This window comes from Rattus norvegicus, chromosome 4, assembly GCF_021556685.1.
Source record: "Rattus norvegicus strain SHRSP/BbbUtx chromosome 4, alternate assembly SHRSP_T2T, whole genome shotgun sequence".
NCBI classification, from domain to species: domain Eukaryota; kingdom Metazoa; phylum Chordata; class Mammalia; order Rodentia; family Muridae; genus Rattus; species Rattus norvegicus.
In genome coordinates, this window is record NC_141537.1 from 124572469 (window position 1) to 124593505 (window position 21037).

At 46.8% G+C, this 21037-nt stretch overlaps 1 protein-coding gene and 1 long non-coding RNA gene across 9 annotated transcripts in view; one reads left to right on the top strand and one right to left on the bottom strand.

Annotated features, from left to right (window-relative positions):
- The window catches only part of Iqsec1 (IQ motif and Sec7 domain ArfGEF 1), a 319742-nt gene that overhangs the window by 159346 nt on the left and 139359 nt on the right, over positions 1 to 21037 (bottom strand). The window lies entirely within an intron of this gene.
- Positions 1712 to 19862, top strand: LOC147994965 (uncharacterized). Of its 4 annotated transcripts, none has more exons than XR_015686837.1 (3): positions 1712 to 3142; positions 3933 to 4233; positions 17874 to 19856. It is a non-coding gene; the product is annotated as an uncharacterized LOC147994965 (long non-coding RNA). The 4 variants fall into 4 exon arrangements; XR_015686839.1 differs by having other exon boundaries at positions 2511 to 3142; positions 3933 to 4130; positions 17874 to 19862; XR_015686838.1 differs by lacking the exon at positions 17874 to 19856 and adding an exon at positions 4491 to 4665 and having other exon boundaries at positions 2511 to 3142.

Below are 21037 nucleotides of genomic sequence, written 5' to 3' on the forward strand. Positions count from 1 at the left end.
CCTGTGCACTATCCATCCAGAAGGGGCTTAGCCTGTGAAGCTCCCAATCCATGCAGACCCTGGATACCAAAGCTGAGCATCCCTGAGCTGACCCCAGAACGTCCTTCATGTCCATACTGACATAAGATGGCTCATGGCCTCACTTGGCCCTGGGCTGTGTCAGAACAGTATGGGGGTTCCAGAAGACCCCAGCATCTCTTCACTCACTCAACAACCATTCTCTGCTGTACCCACCTTTTTGGGCACTGAGGGCAGGGTGAAGGATGAGAGCAAGTCCCTGACTATTCAGGGAGGCTGACTAGCAACAGTACCAACAAGGACGTGGACAAGTTAAAATCTAGTAAGAATTAGGTATGGGGTGGGGGCGCACATAGAAGGCAGGAACCTGACAGCACCATGGACAAGATGCTATGGAAAGTGTGTTCCTAAGGGTGCACAGTTCACTAGATACAAGAAGATGTGAAGACTGTACCAAATAAGGAAAAAATTATTAATAAAAGCAAAGCTGGTGTGATTCAGGAGGATGGGAGGGGAAAGAGTGTCATTAATATAAATAGGGAGTAGAGAAGGCCACACTGATGTGGGTGTCAGAGAGCCATAGAGACATCAGGGGAGGTACTTGAGGTAGGGGCGGCTGTGTAATGGACAGTTAAATATCACATCACGGGAGCTCAATGGTTAACAGAGAGGTGGTCCAATGTTTAAAAGCACTTCCTAGTCCCAAGTTTGATTCCCAGCCCCCAGCAGCTTCCAATGTGTGAAACTGGTTTCAGGGCATCTAACACCCTCTTTTGGCCTCCTGGAATGTATGCACAGACAAATATGCAGGCAAAACATCCATACATAAACTAAAAGTAAACAAATCTTTTTAAAAACTCATGTTACATAGCATGAGAGAAGACACCCCCCTCCCTGTGAATATCAGAGTAGAAGGCTCCATTTTCATGAAATGCCTAAAATAGGCAAATCTATGAAGACTGTTGCTTCCTGGTTCCCTGCAACATAGAGGAGGGACTCAAGAGTGGCAGCTCATATACACAGGGTTTCTGCTTTGGAGAAGGTTCTAAAGTGGGCCTGAGACGATTCTCCTGTGCATATACTAAAAGACCCTCCATTGGCCATGTTCAACAGCAATACCACAGGACGTAGATTAGGAACCAGCTATGCTGTCACCACATAATCTCCTCAGACACCAGACAGTGACTAGTACAGGCAGAGGTCCCAAGCAAGCCAAGATTTGGGTCCAAAAGAGGTACCCCACCAACTGTGTCCCACACCTGCTGTGCTTCTTAGATGACCTGCGTGTCTAGATACAAAGTGTCAGTGTCCACATGGCTGCAGAGAGTGACTAGGGTAGTAAGCAGGGTCCCAGGCCATTGCCTGGTGTTCCATCGCCTCAGAGCAGGAAGACGAACAATTTTAGGCTCTGTTCAAATGCTGTCACCACCCTAAAAGTGAAGGTGACTCTGAGAAAGGCTCACAGGAACCGGCAGGCTCCCTTTCCAGCAGTTGAGCTCAGGTCTCTGACCATAGTCCCCCAAATGGCAGGAAGTCTCCTTTGCATCCCAGCACCAAAGCCACACCCCTAACCCCTGCCTACCCTCATTGGCCCATAAAAGCAGAACAAACACAAGGGAGGACCCTATGTGGTGCCCCAGCATTCCCAGCAGAGGGCACAGTGTATGTAAAGGCCCTGAGACATACCTGCAGTGCTCCAGGGACAGTCTAAGACCAGGGTCACCAGGCAGAGAGGTTAAAAGCAGAACTGGAGGAAAGGTGAGGAAGTTGCAGGTGACAGGGATAGTAGGTGACATGAAAGATTTGGCCTATACTCTGGGTGAAGCTGGGAGGGTTCTGTACAGAGAATGGTGAGAAGATCCTATGGTTTTTTGCAGACAACAAGGGCAGGAGCAAGGAGTAGGGTAAATGTCCACGTTCTCAGTCTGTCATCCACTAGGAGAGAACAGGCAGAGAGTAGGGCTCTGCCCTGTGCCTCCCCATCTCTCTCCTTCTAAAATAGGCTTAGCAGACTTCCTTCATCCCTTGCACACAACACTCTCCCTGTGTAGGACCCTTTGTACATGCTATATCCTCTGGCATATATGTCTCTCACTGCTGGGGGAAGAAGTCAGTCTTCTGGGGGCTCTCCTCCTTTTACCCATGGGTGTCAGGTCTCTAGGACATCTCTGGAAACTTACCTCTAAGGCTTGGATCTGAATGGAGCCACGGATAGAGGGGGCTACAGGTATGTACACTCTTAGGTCAAACCTGGGGAATCAGCATAATAGCACCAAGTGCTGGTAATTCCTTCAGGGTCCAGGGCTGTAGGCAAGCCAGGTTCTCTCTCAGCAGCATTCCTACAGATCTGCAGTTGTTCATTGATTTATTCTACAAATGTTTATTGAACCCTGGCCCTGGGGATTGAGCAAGTAGAGGAACAGACAGGAAACTAATGAACAGTTGCATGCAAAAGATGTCTCGAGAGGAAGTTCAGTCAGCTGTGAAAGCTCAGAGGGGTGGTCAGGGAGAGCCTCATGGGAAGGCAGCCTTAGCAGAGGCCTGAACAAGGCCAGCCAACATGAGAAGACCTGAGCAAGAGTGGTCCAGGCAGCAGGGACAGCAAGTACAAAGGTCCTGAGGATGGAGAAGGGCTACTGGGCTGGCACAAGGGGCCTACGCTGAGCAAAAGGAAGTGAGGAGGGAGCCAGGCTAGGATGAGAGCTGAGAAACCATGGGGTTGGGACCATGGCCATGGTGTGAGGCTGTGAAGAAGTTTGGTATTATCCTAACTGCAGGAGCAAATTCTGTGTGTGTGTGTGGGGGGGGTCTCAAGTCAGACAGTGGCAGGTTGATTTAGTGTTTAAAAGCTCCTTCTGGTGCTGGTAGGGCAGATCAGACAACTTAGGGAAGCCCAGAGGCAGAGGGGAGGGAACAATGGTATCCCACTAAATGACAGCCAGGCAGGGGTGGGTGGGCAGGTCTATTAGTAAGGAACATCAGGCAAAGGAGGGGCAAGGAAGAAAAAGGAATCAGGCCAAGGGATCTGCGAGGGACACTGACACAGCCCAGCCACCCTTTGAGACAAACCCTGTAAAGTCCAGGAACCAATACACAGAAGCCAGAAGTGGCCTCCTTTCCTGGGGTAAGTTTCACTTGCAAGCTCTATCTTGTGACCGTGTGTCCAGCTGAAAATAAGGGAAGAGGGTGGCTTGACTCCAGCTATTTCATAGTCATTCCCCTGTCTCAGAGGACTTCTGTGAAGCCCAGATCCTGCCAATTCCGGGACTCTAAACGAGAACATAGGCCAGGCAGGTAGCATCCCACCATGTTTGCTGTGAGCCTGATCAGAGTGCCTGGGAGTTGGGAAATGGTTGATGCTTCTTGTATTCATCTGCCATTTGGTACCTGCAGCCATTGGGTCCCCTTTTCTTTGCCTTCCCTGGCATTACACATGTGAGCCTGGAGGGCAGCGATTTGGCTCCCCATGGTCTGCCAGCAGCACTGAGAACTTAGGCTTGTCACACTCACCTTCACTCATCCCTTCCTAGTTCTTCCCACCTTACCAGGAAGCAGGATAACAGGAGCTAAGCATGAAGACATTTATCAACTTGTCAAAACCAGGCCACTGGAGGTGACAAGGGGTTAGGATGAGACCTCTGAGCTCCCTATTAGGGTGTCAGAATGGGCTCTACCTCAACCCTCCTGCCCATGCCCCCACTCAGAAGGCAGCTGAGGAGAAGGATTCATCCACATGCCCACCCTCAGCCTGGCCACCACCCGTTCCGACTCCATCGGCTTCCCATTAAGCAGATCAATAGCTTCCACTGGTTTCCAATTTGTGCCTCTAGAAATTCATCTTCCAGCCACCTTTTTAATTAACCCCCCTCCAGTACTCAGCAGCACCAATAGATCATGTCCTCCCTCCTCCTCAGGCTTGGAAGCAGACCACAGGCTCCTGCTCTCTTGGCCAGGCAATGGCAAGTTTGTTTAAAACCACACCATTACTTTCCTGTTACCTCAGAGCAGCTGGCTCTGCCATCTGGATGCCCCCACACCTGTGTCCTGCTGTCCTCTCCAACCTTGGAGGAAGGGCTGGATCCTCCACGCCTGATGAAAACAGCCTAAGAGAGGTGAGGCATTATGCCAGGACGCCCAGCCGAGGAGCCAGGGCTGAGGCACCAGCAGTAGAGTGAAGAGGAACTTCAGACACTGCAGGCCTCAGGGGAAAATCAGGTGAGGCAGGAAAGACACCAGCACCCCACACTCAGCATGGACCAGTCAGTTCTGACTATAGAAAAGTGGATTCATGTCTTTTGCAACCTGGAGTGCCTGGTCCTCTTTAGCTCACCTAGAGAAGTGAAGCAAGCAGTCACCAACCCATGTGATCTCCACCCTAAGTCAACCCATGTGATCGCCACCGTATGGCCACCACAACCAACTGAACAGTAGGCTCCCCTAACATTTCTTTTTCTCATTTTCACAATGACCAGCTCGATGACTTTCTACATTCTGTGTGAAGAAACTGAGCCTTGGAGGAGTTAATCCACTTTCTTGAGGACACACAGCAGCTATGGGACATATGTAGGATTTCAATGGAATCATTTCAATAGTGAAGTTTGAGAGGAGGGCTTGCTGGGCACCTGGCTGATAAAGTCCCTCATTACGTCTTGGTGGTCTCTCTTCTTTTTTTTTTTTTTTTGGTTCTTTTTTTTTCCGGAGCTGGGGACCGAACCCAGGGCCTTGCGCTTCCTAGGCAAGTGCTCTACCACTGAGCTAAATCCCCAACCCCGGTGGTCTCTCTTCTCTTCCTACTGACTGGATGCCTACTTCCTCAGGCCCTGCTGATGACCACCTAAATATAGAGCCCCGTTCAACCAAACCCTGGTCAGACGTCCAACTGTAGTGCTCTGGTTCATGGCTGGATGCATGGGCATGTGATGGGGTCCTTAACTCTGTCAGCTGGCCTCTGGATCTGACCAGAAAGATGTATGAGGACCCACAGCATCCTGTTTCCTCCCTACAGCACTGAACAAGGTTACACCATGCCTATGTGGCCAGCCCCATACTGATGTGTGGGCACTGAGAGCCAATGCTTCATGCCACCCTAATGCTTTATGCAGAAAACAGATATGGGGGATTGCTCACATGACTGCTGATGTGAGTTCAGTCCCCAGCATTCAGGCATTACGTCATATGCCTGTAATTCCAATGCCAGGGAAGCAGAGACAGGAGGCTCTCTAGACCCTGGATGGCCCATCTAGCTGAACTGTGACGCTCCAAGGCGGTGAAAGATCCTGTTTCCAAAAATAAAGTATAAAGTGCCTGAGGAATAACACCCAAGGTTGTTCTTTGGCCTGCACACATGTTGAGTGGGCACAGACAAAAAGTCCCTAAGAAAAACAGACCACCCACAACCCCCACCTAGAGCCAGCCCCCTTCCGTGACATTAGTCCTGGCCTGGCCTAGTGATGTGACTGATACCTGAGATTCCAGTAGCTGTGCTTCTCCTGTATCCATTATTTCATAAGCAGCCTTTGGCCTCATTGTAAAAACCCTATTGTTTTTCTTTTGTGAGACATATCTAGCCTGGAACTCATTATATAGAGCAGGCTGACCTTGGCCTTACAGCAATCCTCCTGTCCCTGGATTCCAAGAGCTGGAATTACCCAACCAACTGGGTGTATGCATGTGTATCTATGTGTGGGTTTGTACATGTGAGTGCAGATGCCTACAGAGGCCAGAGATGTTGGACTGCTTGGAGCTGGCATTACAGGTGGTTACCAGCCACCCAACAGAGGATATTGGGAATAGACCTCAGGTCTAAGTACCTATGCTTAACTGCTGAGTCACCTCTCAAGTCTCCACAACCCTAATTTCTAATGGTTCCTCTCTTATGTGTTACAATGTATATTATAAGGCAAACCCCCTATTTGGGGATGTCAACACCATTGCCAACATTTTTTAGTCATAATGCAATGATATGAGACATTTGCTTGGTTTCAGTCTCTAAGAGCTTACTTCGGGAATATTCTGGGCAGAATTATGGGTGGAAACGTATGCACATCTTGACTCAGTCCACATGGACGCCCACACTGCCCAGACACTAGCTGGGTTGGCACTTCCACAGGCAGCCATCTGTGAGCTCGTTGCTGAGCGCTAGGCCTCCCAGAACCCTCCTCCCTCCTGCGGATGACCTCCAGAGAATTCCTACAATTCAGAGATGTGAGGGGAGGCCCCCAGGGTAAAGTGCTTTGTTCATCAGGGTCTGGAATAGAGCTGAGCAGATCCAGGTAGAAAGCCTTTGGGAGACCTCATTGAACAGACTCCTAGCTAGTCAGAACTTCCTGGCAAGGAAAGAGCTTCAAAATAGCAGTCAATAAGAGAAGGCTGTTTCAGGTTGGGAGGTTAAGCACCTAAAGTTCCAGCTACTCGAGAGGCTGGAGTGAGAAGATGGGTTGAGCCTAGGAAATTGAGGCCAAGGCAATATACTAAGACTGTCTCAGGAAAGTCAAACCAAAACAAACAGAAAGAAAAGGGAAGTTGGAAAGAGCCATGCAGTGCTTGAGCATGCGCACACCATGAATAAGAACTGTGCATTACCTGACCAAGCACACCTCACAAATAAAGCAGGAGTGGCGCCATACACACCAGAGCTGTATTGGCTCAGGAACCCCAAGCCGAAGTTCTCAGCATAAAGGAGATTTATTTTCCCCAGAGGGACAAAGGGCGAGGGAATAAGAGACAAAGACAGGAGATAGAGGACAAGGGAGAAGGGGAAGGGAAAAAGGAGAGGGGGAAGAACTATTTGTCCCAGAGGGTAGGGACAATAAAAGAATCTAGATAGAGACAGATATGGCCCATAGGAAAATGACAGTTTTTAAAGGTAAAGGGGGGAAATGTCATTAGGATGAGGTCTTTAATTTTAATGTTAATTAGGTGAGCTAAATGGGGCTTTTGATTGCTGGACTTGAATACTTTGATAGCTGGACCTTGAAAGTGAGCATTAAGAGAAGGGATTGGCTAAATAAGGGACTAGACCTTGGTGGCTAGCTTTAGAAATTGTAATCTAATGTTTTTTAGCAAGGCAGAGGGAATGGGGAAGAAGAGCCAGGCCTGCCAGGGTCATGTTCCCCATATTCAGGCTGGTGAGTTCCTTTAAGAATCCTTGCTAGATTGTCGGGCAAGGCTTCAATCAGGGACTGTCCAGAAAGCCAATACAATAGACACAGAAAGGGATACAGGTGACAAAGGCAAGATCTCATTCAAGTTCAAACATGTCCATCCTTCAGGGCCCTGCCTACAGACGCCAACTCCAAACTGATGGCACAGGCAGCTGTTGCAGGGCCAATGGCAGCATGGAAGTTGATGCCCAGAGTGTGGGCAAAGCACATTCTGTGGGCAGTTAAGGATTGAGGAGCAGAAGGAATGACAGATCCTGAGGTGCTGTCCTACATGGGGACAGCACAGTTAATGCATTCACAGGGACAAGAGGGTCTGTGCCCCTAGGGAAGGGCATGGGTGCCTTGGGCACAGACTATTCCCTCTCCTTCCTTCTTTAGCAGGAATAAGATAAAATATACAACACAAGTGATCAGGACACCAAGGTGGGGTGCATGTGACATATGGGGCCCATACCACCCAGGCTCATAGCCAAACTCCGTGCCACTTGCCAAGTACTGCTGCTCTGTGATTTGTTTGCTTCAGGGGAAGTGACTGCAGCCGCCAGCAGGGCAGTTCTGTGTGCCATGCTTGTTTACCTGGTGTTTGGAATGGTCTAGGCATGTGGGAGGTATTGTTGTTTGCACCACTGTTTTCATTTTCTGTAAATCTAAAATATTTTGGAATTTAAAAAATTCCAGCCAGGGGCTAAATTACTCCAACACAGACATTCAGACAAGGCCATCCACCAATCCTCCTATGAGCCTTATCCATGTAGCCCCACCCACAGTCAACAACAGTCTTCAGATTAGGCATAATTGAAGTGAACATAACAGTTTTGTTCTGGAAAGTCTCCAAAGGCACAGTGGTTCCAGTGTGGTCCCCATTGGGTGCTCTTGGGAACAGTGGAACCTTAGAGGTGGGGCCCGGAATGAGGCCTGAAGGTCACTGGGAGTGTGGAATGCCAGCCTCTTCCTCTCTCTCTGTTTTATTCCTTAGCCTATAGGCAAGTGGCTTGGTTTTGCCATGTGATCCCACTATGGAGTGCCATGGGGACCAATAATTGGACAGATGCAGAATGAGGACCAGTGTCCCCACCTCAGCCACTGGAGAAATCAAGATAACCCAGACTAGGCTGCTGCTCAGTTAGTTCATGCACATCTGAACTGTGTCTCCCCTCCCTCATCACTGATTCTGTGTACAGGCCCCAGGTTACCAGGCCATCTGTGACTCGCCCCATATGACGGATGCACATTAACTAAAGTAGCTCTCCTCCCTACTTCCCCCATGTCCTCAACATCATACATTCACTCCCTGAAAGGCAGGGCCCTGTTCTATCCCCCTACCATCCAGCTATCAGAAATAGCTCGACTGCGTGCAGTACGACACAGGCTATTCATCAGCCATGTAGCACAGAACCTTTTCCTCTGAAACTTACAAGAAGGGACTCCCCCTCTGCCACAGGGAGCTGGACTCACCTCTGAGCCTCCACCATGCTGCTGTGACATTGATAGCTCTTCTAGTGACTCTCAGTTTTTCAAGAGGCCAGGCTACCTCTGTGTCCTCTTTGAATGCAGCGTTAAGAGGGAAGGGGGATAACATTTGAAATGTAAACAAATATAATGACTAATTTAAAAAAAAAAAAGAGTGAGTCTCAGGAATGGCCCATTCTGACAGCCTGGGGTGGGGGGGCTTTGAATCCCAGTTACCTGCAAGTGGAGAGTGGAGAATGAGAGCCAAGAGACATGGGCTGCCTCCTGGGGTACACCAGGACACAATAGCACCAATGGCACTCCACAGTCAGTCCCCGAGGGAGTCAGTTAAACTCTTCAGTTGGTTCAGAATGTAGCCTTCTAGCTCCTGCAGCACTTAGTGCAGTACAGTGAGAGACCCACCTACCACATAGCCCAGGCCTTGACACTTACGTTAAATTGGAAGACTGAGGAAGGGAGGCGCCTAGCTGTTGCTCCACCCCTTCTTGGGGTGGAGCTTCATGAATTGGTCTATCTGGAGGAAATGGGCACTGCTTTCAAGTCAGAGCTGCTATGACATGGTTCCTCCTCCTGTTCACATCCCTTGCATGCTTCATTGACCCTTCTGCTTTCCACCAGCAACAGAAGCAGCACCAGGTCTTACCTGACGCTACCCACTCAATCTTGGACTTGCCAGCCCTCTGAGGCCCCAATAAGCTTGTACTTTTTATGAATTTCCGAGCTTTACCAGTCATTAAGAGCAACCAAAAAAAAAAAATGCAGTGACCTTGCAAGTCCCTGACTTTTACTAGACCTACTGCAAAGCAAGGCTTGCAAGATCACTGGCAGCGGTAAGCAGCCAGGAAGGTCCCCGCATAGTCTAAGGCTGCATAAATGAAGGATATCATACTTGGATAGGGGATAGACAATGGGGCTCTGCCAGCCTTAGGCACCATAAAGCATAGTTTGTCTAGAATGGTTAGGGTAGGCTTCCTGAGGAAGCTGTGCTCACCTCTGAGGACAACTGTGGGCTTCCAGATCAGTCTCCCTCCCGATGAATCCCCAGTGGCTCCATCCCACTAGACCTGCCCTCAGCTTTCCCACCATTTAATAACTTAAAGGTTGCCATCAGGGGCATCAGAGCACCTCTAGGATGCTGTCAGAGCTTTACCATTCTTCAACAGACCCTGGGGGAAGTGGGGGTAAGGGGTCCTTACAAGGCTGGGACCAGCCCTTAGGGAATAGAAGAAAGCTCTGTGTGTGTGTGTGTGTGTGTGTGTGTGTGTGTGTGTGTGTGTGTGTGTTGGGGGGGTGATATCCTGACCCCTCCCCGGTTTTGGAGGAAAGCACTGAGGTGCTAAAGGCTTGGGATGGCTGAGGGAGCACAGGCCGAGGAGGGAAGATGGGGTCATGCAGGGCAGCACAGACAATATTCATGGCTTTGGAAGCCAAATGTTCTTTTGGCTCTGATTCCCCAGTTTCTCTAGAAAGCAGCCCCAGACAATCCACAAGCAAACAGGTGTGGGTGTGGCCAATGCAGCCTTGCTTATAGGAGGACAGAGTAAAAAGAAAGCAAGGAAACACTCACAAACAGGGCCCAGTGATTCCTGACAAAGGTGACGAGACTACTCGTGAAGGAAAAGACAGTCTGCAGTGAATGGTGCTGGGAAAAGCTGACATTCATGTGAGCCGGGATGCAGAGGAGGAACCTGGTGCTCAGCTTGCTTTCTCATTTTTATTCAGTCTGGTAGTTATGGTGAATCTTCCCATTTCAATTAACTTAATCTAGAAACTTCCTCACAGACCTGCCCAGAGATTTGTCTCCAAGGTGATTCTAGATCTTGTTAGTTTGACAATAATAACTATCATAACAATGAACTTAAATATAGTTAAAATTCTTTTTCTCATTCCTTCCCTTCCTTTGTTCCCTCCCTTCTCTCCCCCTTCCTTCCTTCTTCCTTTTTGAGATAAAATCTTACTATACTGGTCCCATACATGAGACCTTCCTTCCCAATACTAAGAGTGTAAGTGTACACACCAGGCCCAGCCAAACTGTTGTGGCTATGATGCTTTCCTCCATTTTTAAAAAGCAAAGGAAAGGGTTGGGGATTTAGCTCAGTGGTAGAGCGCTTGCCTAGCAAGCGCAAGGCCCTGGGTTCGGTCCCCAGCTCCGGGGAAAAAAAAAAAAAAAGAAAAGAAAAAAGCAAAGGAAAAAGCCTGAAGCCTCTGGTCATGTAAATGAGTGACCAGGAAGCTGTCTCTCCCATTCTAACCTGAAAAGAGCCCCAAGGAAAGAAAGAGCTCAAATACAGTTTCTTCAGCTACAAGCTGGTTTCTGCTAAAATTCTGTGTTGCTGTTGGTTTATGGGCTCGTTTGTTTTGTTGTTGTTGGTGGTGGTGTTGGTGGTGGTGGTGGTGGTGTTAGTGTTGCTGTTGTTGTTGTTGGTGGTGGTGGTGTTAGTGTTGCTGTTGTTGTTGGTGGTGTGTTGGTGGTGGTGGTGGTGGTGGTGGTGATGGTGGTGGTGGTGGTGATGGTGGTGGTGGTGGTGATGGTGGTGGTGGTGGTGGTGGTGATGGTGGTGATGGTGGTGATGGTGTTGGTGTTGGTGTTGGTGGTAGTGTGTGTGTGTGTGTGTGTGTGTGTGTGTGTGTGTGTGTATGTATGTATATGTGTGTATTTGTTTGGAGAGAGTTTTGGGTAGCCTAGGCTGATCTCACACTTACTACAATCAAGGCTGGCATTGAAGTTCTAATCTTGTCCAAGCTTCCCAAGTATTATAGGAGTACACCACCAAACTGGCAATATGTTAAAAATAAAATGATTTAGGCTAGCAAGATGGTTTAGCAGGTAAGGTGCTTGCCACCAAGCCTTAAGACCTGAGTGCAATCAAACCCCAGATCCTACATGGTAGAAGGGGAGAATCAACTCCTGAAAACTGTCCTCTGACCTATATCACACACACACACACACACACACACACACACAATAAATAAATAGATAAATAAATATGCATATTTCTTTAATCTCAACCCTTGTGGGGAGGGCAGAGGCAGACAGATTTTGTAATTTTGAGAGGTCACCCTGGTCTACATTGCAAGTTCCAAGCTATATAGTGAGACCCTATCTCAATAACTAATTAATAACTAATTAATTATTTGTATATTTGTGTCACATGCCCTAATGTTAGATGACACCCCCATCTCCATATAATCCACAATATAGTCTAGGTAAACTACAAAGTGAGTTTACTATGGCTTAGATGTGGTTTGCCCCTCAAAGTTCTGTATGTCTGGTCCCTAGTGGGGCAGCACTGATCTGATGGGCCCTCAGAAGATTAGGCCTGATAGGGTAGTAGGAGTCACAGGAGTGCCACACTCACAATAGGTGGCATTTCCCTGAGGCTCCCCATGGCTCTATCAGTTCTCACACTATTGTTTCAAGTAACGCCACTCATGCTTTGGCTTCTTCTGCATATGGCTATCTCCCTTTCTGTTCCTTTTCCATGCTGCGATGCAGCAAGGCACCCTCACAAAGATGCCAGGACCATGTTGGCCGGGCCTTCTGCTGCCGGCATTGAGCCTTGTAAAGCCCTTTCCTGTGTAAGTTAGTGGGCCCCTGGTATTCTGTTTTGGCAATGGAAACACACTAAGGCATACTTTTAAAAGGGCTGACAAAACTGCTTTGCTTTTGTTTTTTTTTCTGTGTTGCTCCTTTTTAGGAAATAAATGGCAAACCTTTCATATACCCACAAAGTAGGCGACAAGCTGATATGGACGGGAGGCAGGGTTTCTCTTCAGTGTGGTCCAGCACAGCCTGGCTCCCCATGGGTGTGGAGGAAGGGGCAAAGCAGTCTGGCCAGGGTCTGTGGGATGATTCTGATGGAGCCCAAACTTGGAGCGTATCTGGAACAATGCATGGGCTATTATGCTAACATTCTGCTAAACTCCCCCTAGGAAGAAATGCTGACCTCTTCAGTCATCCGCGGCTCTCTTGGGAGGGATGGGAGGGATGTCCCCAATGACTCGTCCCTAGCGATGGACCAATTGCCCTCGAAACTGTAAAAACAGTTTCTGGCTCTGCCGTGTGTTCCTAGTAGACATTCCCTTGGCACAGGGACACTGTGAAGCACTGAGCACACAGAGCTGCTGCCAGGACCTGGCTTAGGGACCTGGCTGCTGGAGCTAGCCAGAAGTCTGCAGCAGCAGTGACCTTCAGACCCTGTCTTAGCTACTTTTCTATTTCCGTGAAGAGACACCGTGACCAAGGCAACATATAAAGAAAGCATTTAATTGGGGGCTGCTACAGCTTCAGATGGTGAGCCCACCATCATCATGGTGGATAGCAAGGCAGCAGGCAGGCAGACATGGTGCTAGAGCAGTAGCTGAGAGTTTACAATTTATTGGCAAGTTGGAGACAGAAAAGAGAGGGAGAGAGCCTGAGATGGGCTCCTTGGCATACCTCTTCCTAAAAGGTCACACCTGCTAATCCTTCCTAAACAGTTCTACCATCTAGGGACTACGCCTTAGATGGCCATGCTCATTCAAACCACCACGGATCCTCTCTCCCTCTCCACACTCTCCACCGCTCTAGATCCTTAGGGTCGCTCTAAAGCCGGTCGCTATTTCAGTCTGCAGATTGTGTAACTGAGGCTCTACGGGGGAAGGGCACACTCAGCCAAGGGCTCTCTGCCTCTAAAGCCTGTGGTCCTCATCCCTGCCCTCTCTTTCTCAAGACTAGGTAGTAATGAGACATAAACTGTCCAGGTTTTATCAGGGACCCTCTGGCTATTCAGTAGAGTAAGCTCGCTGTGTGGGGGCAGGAGGGAGAACCTGAACCTGCATAGGAGATGTGGGGCAGAGGAAGCAGTGTAATGGTCTGACCTGCAAATACCAGCTGGTGCCCCTAAAACTGGAAGCACTGATGTATGTACAGGCTCATGCAACGGGGCCTTCAATTTGTGCTCCAGGACCCTGAGGTTCAGCGTTATTCCTGAGTATCGAGATTCAAATCGTATTCTATGGGTCTGGGTACACAGACTAGCAACCCTGTGCAACCCCAAGAGCAGAATGGTCCACGTGTCTCTCAGGAAGTACACCGAGTGCCCTCACGCTCTGGGGGCAATGCAGGAATTGACTGTTCTCTTTATTTTAATAAAGACTATTCAAAGCCTTGAAAATTAATTTCCCCCAGGAAGACAATTACATGTCAAATATACACCCGCTGAGCAAATGATTAAGATAAAAGCGCAGCCAAGAGGGCTCTGCCCAGGCTGATTCCAAGAGAGGCCTTCAAAGGTCACTGCCAGAGGGTAGTGAAGACAGTGTCCACTGGAGGGGAGGGGTTCTCTCCCAACGCCAGCATTTCATGTCTAATTCGGCATCGCCTATTGAAGGGTATAACAGTATGCCTGGGGACCAGCACAGTAGAAAGGGACATTCATGGCTGCTTAGCCAGGCCTGGTCCATTAGGTAAGGCTGGCCTGACCTAATGCCCACCTTAGGGTCTCCTCTGTCTCCAAACCTAAGGTCCTAAGGTGTGGCTGCTGATATTTTAGGTGACCTGCTCGTAACAGCCAGCGGAAGTGACTAGCTCAGTCTGTAGGGATGCATGCATCTCCTGGTCAGCCTTTCTCAGTCGCAAGGCTGAACATGATCTCAGATCCCTGACTCAGGCCCAGAGAGATGAGGAAGGTAAACTGGGAGGAGGAAAGCAAGGGCTCAAACCCAGGAGAGTGTTCTGCAGCCTCCAGTCGGCCTTCACTAGACTCAGGGCTATCAGGAATTAGTGTGTGCAGATCAGAGATAAATCAACCACCACAACAAACCACCATGGCCCCTAGCTTGCCTCTGTAAGTAAAGTTATATTGGAACATGTCCCATTTGTTTCTGCATTGAGGGCTGCAGCTCTGAGAAGCACAGCAGTCCAAACTGCCAATCAATCTCTACCTGGCTGTGGGAAATGCAGTTCAGTGTGGCCCCCTATCTAGCAGGGGCTTTGTCCATATAGGACAGGGCTCACTAAATGAGACTGTGAGCTAGATGGTTCTTATGTCTGGGTCACAGCCCTGACAGCAAAGCATAGAGGCCAAGTCACAAACCAGGTCACCTGTCTGTATTAGGACTTAGGAACTGCTTCAGGTCCAACCTCCTGGGACTCCTTGAGGGGCTCCAAACCATGTCAGCAGTATCAGACTCCTCCTATGACTTCAGATAGAATGTTGGCCATGGGAAGTTTTGCCCATCTTGCCCTAGAGCCTCAGTTTTTCTTCTGGAAGATTGAATATATCTGATGGTTTCTGAGGCTCTGCTCTGACAGAATGATCTGCAAATTTCAACAAGTGCTCCAGGCTCTGACTTATCCTTTTTGACACCTGGGAAAATAGAAGTTCTTCCGTAGAGTGAAGGTACTGCTTATCCATTATACTGTAGGGCCACTCCAGGCAGGTCTCCAGTGGGAACACTGGCTCCCCAGCCCTTCTGGGCCTATGCTCCTCTCAGCACTATCCTCAAGCACAGTTCTTTCACAACACTGTACCCCAAGTCCACATGCCGTCCTCACAACATATCCTTCACCAACTACCTTGCATTTGGTCAGAGCTCCACAGATGCCTTCAAAAGGTCTTCTTGCCTCCTTACCTAAGCCACACAGGAACCAGAGGGCTCTTAGATGGCACTACTAGCTATTCATTGCTCCTTCCTGCACTCAGCACAAATTTCTAGACTGACTCCACTCCAGTCTTGTTCTTTTCTGTTAATTCACCAAATCTGCATAGTATCCACTCAAATGTCCTCTTCAAAAATGCCACAGAAGCCTTTGCTCTCTGTTGCTTTCTGGAATACACTACCCCAGCTCTTTCAGTGGCAGTGACTCCCTGTCACTCAAGGTAATCCTCAGAGACTTTCTGTGACTTCAGCCCACATGAAGGCACCTTGGTATTCCTTGTCACTCACAGCCCCATATTCATTCTCTGCAATGTCTGGGAGTTGTGATGACAGGCCGAGACTTGGGTGGAATCGGAAGGTGTAGGGACAGCCACTCAAAGGCAGTGGAGCCTGGCACCCCAGAGGAAAGACTTGGAGCAGAGTCCCCTTCAAATCCCACTCGTGCCTCTGAAGCTATGCCTCGGAACAGTCATTCATTTTCAGATCCTTCATCCGTAGATTCCACAAAACAGTCCCTGCTTCTGAAATTGTGAGGTAGGGAGCTTCAGCTCACCACATGCTGACACTTGTTATAGGAGGAACCTAGACTCTAGAAGCTCCTCTGAGATCTCAAACAACTATAACCCAATTGGGGAGAACTGACACCCACACCATGCTGCATTCCATCTATGTACACGCTGTTCCTGCCACTGTCACTGGCATTAGATCCCTTGGAACCAGAGTTACAGACAGTCGTGAGTTACCCTGTAGGTATTGGGAACCAATCCTGGGTCCTCTGCGAGAGCAACAACTATTCTATCACTGAACCATCTCTCCAACTCTAACTCCTTTGCATAATTTTAATCTGCATCGTCACACATTCAAAGCCAGAACGTGCCTTCAGTGTGCTGAGCATGTCCCACTAGATCTGTGTATAAGCATGTTGTTTTCTCAGAAGCAACTACAAATGTTGCTGTTAATGTTGTCGTTGTTTGAGGCAATGCCTCATTATGGCTCAGTGCTCAGGCTGGTCTCCAATATTTGAGTTCAAGCAATTCTTCTACTTTAGCTTCCTGAAAGCTTGGATTATACTGCGCACCATGGCCAAGCTCATATGTGCTTTTTAATTTTGGTTTCCAAAGGGCTAAATCCTTGGCATTTATTATTTCATGAATACGAGAGTGTATGACGTGTGTGTTTGTGTGTTTGTGTGTGTGTGTGTGTCTGTCTGTCTGTCTGTCTGTCTGGGGTGGGGAGGTACATGTGCCGTGTTATACAGGTGGAGAGGTGGGGGTCAAAGGACAGTTTTGTGGAGTCAGCTCTCTCTTTCCATCTTTTCATGAGTTGCAGAGTTTTAACTCAGGTCTCAGACTCTGAAGAGAGGATTTTTACCTGCTGAGCCACCTCAATGTTCAATTTCAAAAATTTTAATTGTTACACAGAAATGTAATTGATTTTTGCAATAATCATGTATTATGTAATGTTACTGAATTCATTTATTTGTTCTCAGAGTTATTTTTGGAAGATTCCTTGGGATTTTTAGGGCACACAATCATGCTGTCTAAACATAGACACAGATTACGTCTTCCTTTTGAATCTCTCTCTCTCTCTCAGTTTCCTTACTTATCTCCAGTAATCTACTGACTCACAGTGGAGAAAGGCATATTTGCTTTGTTCCCAGTTCTTAGGAGAAACTCCTGTCTGTCCCCTTCAAGTGTGACAGCAGCTGTACGTTGACTGCAGGTGTTCACTATATGGTCTTATTGTTTCAGGAGGGGTTTGTTGCTGTTGTTTTTAGAAACTATCTCACTGCGTGGCACTGGCTGGCCCAACACTTACTCTGGCCTTGAACAGAGATCCTCTGCCTCCTGAATGATGGGATTAAAGGTGTACACCACTATGGCCACCTACCTCTACATTTTTAACCACAAATGTGTTTAGAATCATCCAGTCTTGGACTTTAATGCTCCTACACTCTATTGTTACATTAGTCTGATCTCTGGTATTGATATTAATATCTTTTCTCTTTTGTTTTTTTTCTGGATCAGTCTGACAAAAGTAGCTTCATGTTGACTAATATTGAAGAACTAGACTTATTGCCTCTCAGAGGTTCAATGTAAGTCTTATTGCTGAAGACACTATGTGCTTCAGACATAAAACCTGAAGAATCTGAGTTGGATCTAACCTAAAAGCCTTCTCCCTAAGGATTAGCTAGCTTTCATAGTACCAGAAGATGCCATGTAAGCTTTCAAAAGAGAGAAGCAACCAATAGTCCTACTCAACTATGATGCCTATGAACTATAGTGATGATCAGTATGACACAATAACCCTAAGGGTACAATAGTGGCACTTACATCTTGGCAGTAACCAATGGCTCTCTAATCAGACTTAAGACCTATTCCACAAGAGGGAAATCATAGCTGGTACTGGAAACCTAAGCAACTACCCAAGGCTATTAAAGTTATTGATCTTAGAGAGGAATCTACAACAGCTACTTTATGAACCCAACTTAATCACTCGCTACAATTTAAATATTTATCTGTATACCCACAGATAAGTGTGGCTCTCTCCCCTTAACAAAGAAATATTTCTTTGCAACAGATGGAGATTATTACAGAAAACCAACTGAACAAAATGCAGAGAACAAGCGTTTGTATGTGCTCCCAGCCCCATTGATTCATCCACAACAAAACTCCTGCACCTAAGTCTCGGGAAATCTCTCGGGCACGGGGAACGGAAAGAGCAAGAGAGCCAGAGGAACAGGGTGTCTGCTCAAAGAGTGCAACTCCTAGACATGTCAGAGGAGCTACACTATGAAGTCCCAACGACCTGGCTGCCTAAACAAAACCTAAACAAGTATACCTACAGACATAATAACATGGAAGGGGGAACTTTATGGGCAGTCAACCCTAGACAAACAACTGCTGACAACTGAAGAATGCTGAGATGAGAGAAAATAGTCTCTGGCAAGAGTTCTCAAGTCGGTAATCCAGTACCAAGTGGGCAGCCTTGGAATCAAATACATACATAAAGTAACGTTATACAGACTGATTGAACAGATTGTATTTCTATATGTAGGTGTGTGTGTCGTTTTTTTTTTTTCCAAAAAGGAAGCCAAAGATCATGAATTTGAGAGACAGCAGATGTGTGGGTACATGGAAGGGGCTGGAAGGAGGAAAAGGAAAGGCAAAAATGATGTATTCATATTTTAATTAAAAAATTAAGGATTATGCTCAGTTTTATTGAATGTCTAGCTTTTCAGTTGCATTGATTTACACTCTGACATTAATAGTTTTCTCCTATTTCTTTAAGTTTAATGTGTTCTTTAAAAGAACAATTTCTTAAGAAGAAAATTAAGCTTATTGATTTGACATCATTTTTCTTCTATAACATTGCCATTTAGAGCTCTAAAATGTCTCATTGTGCAGTGCTTCATTGGAAGCCTGTCAATTTTACACATAACCATATATATAACAATATAACTATATATAGTTATTATTATTATAGTGTGGGGAATGCCCAAGGCCTTTGTACAGGCTAAGTAAGCCTCTAACACTGAGCTCAGAATCCTGCCACTTTTGATATACCCTGTATTATCATTTAGCTCAAAGTTCTTTTCTTTTAGTTTCTGCTTTGATCTATGGTTAATTTAAAATATGTTGTCAAAAATCCCAACTTCCAAATATTATATGTGTTATTGATTTTTAATTTTCTTACACTGTGGCTGGAGCCACAATGTAATAGTAGTCATTAGTTCTTTTAAATGTAGTGAGTTTTATTTCATTACACAGTGTCTGGGAACCCTTGCTGTTTTCCTGTGATCAAATACCTGACAAGGCAATTCAAGGAAGGGTTAATTTTGGCTGACAGTTTGAGGGGACAGACCATCATGCATGGTGGCAGGAGCACGAGGCAGTCTGCAGTCAGGAAGCAGAGAGGGATGACCACTGGGATTCAGCTCGATTTCTCCTTTTTATCCAGTCCAGGAAATGAGCTCACAGGGTGATGCCACCCACATTTATGTTAAATCTTCCCATCTCAACTAATCCAATCTAGATAATCCTTCACAGATACAGTCAGAGGTTTGTCTACCTGGTGATTCTAGATCCTGTCAAGTTGGCTGGACTAGCCATCACCGTGGTACATGTGTTCTCGGTTTACCTGAGAAGAATGTGTCCACTATGATTAGGTGCTCTGTCAAGCAGTTTGGTGGTACTGTTTGAGCCTTTCCATCCCTACTGATTTCTATTTTCTATATTGCTCTAGCAAATGCTGAGAAGCAGAAACCAAAGTCTCAAATCAAACTGTAGCTTTGCTTTCCCACCAACCTCCATCCTGTATTTTTAACACTTGTTAAAATTTCAGAACTGCCACTTTTCTTTGCATGAAGTGATTCCTTAATGACCATGAGCTGCTCTTCACCTCTAGCCATATCCTATATATCTGGGTACCTCTGAAGTCTACTTTATCTGGTATTAATATGACTATTCCACTTCCTCTTGATCAGTGGTAACAGAACACATTTTCCAGCCTTCTGTTTTTAACCTGTTTGTATTGTTTCATACTTAAACACTAGCTCTTATTAACAGTATATAGTGCTTGTTTTATTTTTTTCTTAAAAACGAAACCAAACCAATTCTACTCTGGTCTAGCCTGATGGCAAAAGCCTATAATTGCAGCATGGGGAGGCAGAGGCCAGGGGATTGCTGAAAACCAAGGTTATCCTAGTCTGTAAGCATTCTGGGATTAGCAAGGCCATATAAGCTAGAACCCTGTCTTTTAAAAAATTCTAAAATTCATTACTTTTAAATTAGAGTACTTAGATAATTTATATTTAATGGGATTACTGGAATGAATTAAGGTTTAAATCTTCCTCCCCACCTTTCTGTTTCATTAGGTTGTTTTTGGTTTTAATTTTCTCTTTTAATGTATTAATTCTTATGTGTGTGTGCATATGCATGTTCATGCTGTAGCATGAACAAGGAGATCATAAGACAACATCTGGTCATTAGTTCTCCCTCCCATAGGAGGTTCTAGGGACTGAGCTCAGCTCACCAGGCTTCTGTGGCAAGCACTTTTGCCTGCTGAGTCATCTCACAAACCATCTGTATTATTTAAGATTACCTGAGTTTTAAAATAATATCATTGTATTTTTAATCTCTAGATGTTGATTTCTGTACAGAAAGAAGCACTTTCCCCATTTCAACAACTTTAGCAGCAGGACACATTTGGGGTCAGTCCTGAACGTCTAACTGCTCTTTATATGTATGGGCCGTGTTATCTTGACACTTTTTGAGCCTGAAAGCTCCAGGACTACAGACATCATGCATTTTATCTGCCTGGGTGTTTCTGTATTCAGCTATATCCTGAGCTTTGTCACAGTGAGGCATGTGGAAACAGACACAACTGTAGGGTCCTGTCATCAAGATTCCCAGCTGGAACTGATCTATGCTCAGTTGAAGGCACAGCATTTCCTGCCACCAGGAGAGACTTCCAGAATACTTTTGCTAATGTTCTGGGAATCCTGAGAATTTTTCCACTTTGGCACTTTGTCTGTCTGTGAGTGCCAGGTACTCTGATATCTTTGGGACAGTTAATCTAGAAGATTCTTCAGCTTCAGGGTTCTAGTAGTGTTCTTTCTCCACCCTACCACACACTCCTCTTTCAGGAAGTGTGGTTCTCTCTGGTTCTTAGATCAGACAGACTTTTCCAACCTTAGATTTCCCAGACTCTCTCTGGTCCCCATTCCCACCTCTCCAGGGTAG